We start from the raw sequence: 2,958 nt of genomic DNA on the forward strand, positions 1-2,958 counted from the left end.
AAAACTGATTTATTAAACATCAGCAAGTCTTTTCCTAGAACTTCTGGTAGATTCTGGTAGAGCTGTCGGGGGGGGGGGGGGGGGGGGGGGGGCTGAGTTGCATCAGAACTGACAGAAGCAGAATTCTCTGGCCAGTCTGGGGGCTGAGTGGTATCAGAATCTGTTTGAGAATTAATGGTTCAAATGTTAATTATTTATTTATTTACTTTTATTTGTTCAGAATTCAGAAATTTAAAAACTGCATGATCAGATTTTTTTGTAACACCAATAATGTCCCTTTATTGCAATGACTCTTCGAGTACAAACCATGGTATTTAAAAAAAAAAACAATGAAATGAAATGATAGATAAATAAATAAAATATTTGTCTGCAAGTTACTTTATTTTATCTGTAAGTAAGTCACTAAGTGTAACTAGTGACAGTGCAACTTGCAAGTGAAAATTGGGTGTTGCTAAAACGTGGAACGGAAAACGGTACGGAAGACAGAACGGAACGAAATTTAAGAATTATAATTATTAATGTAGGTAAGATAACGCCAAAAAATCGGGGGGGGGATGATTCATTTTGATTGAAATCAACAATTTGGGAATTGTTTACAAGCTATAAAACAACTTTGTCTTAAAATATTCCATCATAAATTGATTAAGCGAATGAAGTTAACCGTTTGCATAAGAATTTAAAAAGCGTTTTACAAGAATTTTGAAATATCGGCATTGACAGAGGTGTTAGCGAGCAGTGACACCTATGGGTAAAGAATGAAAAGAACACACATGGTTTATACACCCCCACCCCCCACACCCGTGGCAAAACGTCATTAACGCACATATACATGTATTTCCACATAATATCGTGTATGTGTGTGCTTACAACAGGGAGTGTGATATTTAAAAATACAACGATAACGCATGATCTTATTGAGTCAAGAGTTAAACATCTTGTGTTTGATTTATCATTTTTTAACTAACTGAGACTTAGTGACCGCAACACTCCAATCCTAAATAGGGAGGGCTTCTAGCAGTTCATTTCTAATCTAAATAGGGCCTACTTATATTTCTTAACATTTAGATTAATAATGAGATGACTTTTAATTCCATTCAAGCATAAATTCTGTGTTAGCATTTTAGCTATTTCATATATTATGAAATAAATATGTTGATTCCTCATACTATGGGTTGTAAACTTTAACCTTATTTACATTGATTATTTCAATCTTTTTTCCCCGCTGTATCTCTTCAGTTCAACACTAATTCGCAGGATATCGGTAAATGTACGAACTTTTACACAGATTCATCCCAAATGAGGTAAACCTGTTTTCCACACCGAACTTGTTTGCTTTAAAATTTGATGTGATACATAAATCTATATCGTACCAGGTGTAGATCTAAATTCAAACTCAGTTATCTTAAACATATCAGGACGCCGTTTCATCAATAAGTGTAAATTTTCAACTAACTAAGTCTTACGCCGACTACGTGAATCTAGTTACGTATAATCTTAGTTTAGCACAAACCGCGTTTCACGAAACGACGTAAATACATGCGTATGTTACTACTCGACTAAGTTTTCAACTAAGCTTACGTACATAGTTACCGCGTCCTGAGCATGCGTACATCATACTTTCGTTTTTTTCATTTGTCGTCTGGACCAAAATAATGAATGAAAAGAACGCAAAGAAAATGCACAAGCGGAATTGGGAGAAGACAGAGATGGCCGTGTTGGCAGAGGCAGTAAAATTTTCCTATACCATACTATTTGGGCACTGCATACTAAATCAAACATATCACTCCATAAACAAAATTTGTTTTTATCTATATAGGCCTATGTATATACAGTATTTTACATCTCTTCTTCTACAAAAAGTAATTGTTTTATGATTTCAAAGATTATTATATTTTAAGTGCATGTAGGTCGACACGATACATCTACATTCTATATTTATTCTTTAATTGGTTAATTAATGTAGACTCATAGGCCTAAATGTGTTTGAACAATTGAATATGTGTGCATATTTTATAGTTTGGGATTATATACAGGCACGTACCATCTCTTTGCAAAGTGACGGGGGGGGGGGGGTGCAGCTGGAACATAAATTAGATTTTGACTTTTCAAATAATCTTTTGCAGTGATTTCCACAATTTCCGAGGCCTAGGGGCTACATGCTAGATATCTAGCGATCTTGAACGGTTCGCTCAATGTAGCGGCTAGGTAAAATGGTGGAAAATAAACACTTTCTTGTATATCGAGCAAGTTGAATAATATGATTTGTTAATATCAGATCTATGTTATTTTTTTTTCCGAAACTGAACATCCGGAAATGGCGAGATTAACCGTAAAAATATGAAAATAAGCCTTCAAAATATATATCCGGCTTTGAGAGACGTGCAGTGCGACAACCTAACGTCGAAATATGACAATATTCATTGGAGTTTGAGATTAAGATTGTGTTTAATGTATTTTTGCACAATATTTCTGAATTGTCAGTATATATTAGGTCTATATATCCGATTTTTACAGTCCAGCGGATAGAGAAGTTCTATATATCGTCTGCTTTCTTTGATGAAAAATTAAAAAGTTCTTGCAGATAATTTTTTGTTTTTGTTTTAATGTCGTTCTCGACAGATCTAACGTTATATGCACTTCACTTCAAATATTCAACATTTCTTGAAAGAGAATACCTTAACGTCAAGTATTAGGCCTACATATCAATCATTTCCAAACTTGACACAATCAATAATCACCCCCCCCCCCCCCACCCCCCCCCAATACAATCATTTATCAGTGCAAGAGATGTACGTAACTTGCAGTAACAATAATCAAACAACCCTAAATACATAAAAGCAGACATGTATTATTTCTCCAAGTATTTTCTAATACATGATATAACAAATATATACTTTTAGATCTCTGGAGACACCATCAGTTTTCTGGTCAAGCATTACTAACAGATTCTTTTGCAGT

The sequence above is a fragment of the Ostrea edulis genome, chromosome 10, assembly GCF_947568905.1.
Source record: "Ostrea edulis chromosome 10, xbOstEdul1.1, whole genome shotgun sequence".
In the NCBI taxonomy this organism is placed as follows: Eukaryota; Metazoa; Mollusca; class Bivalvia; order Ostreida; family Ostreidae; genus Ostrea; species Ostrea edulis.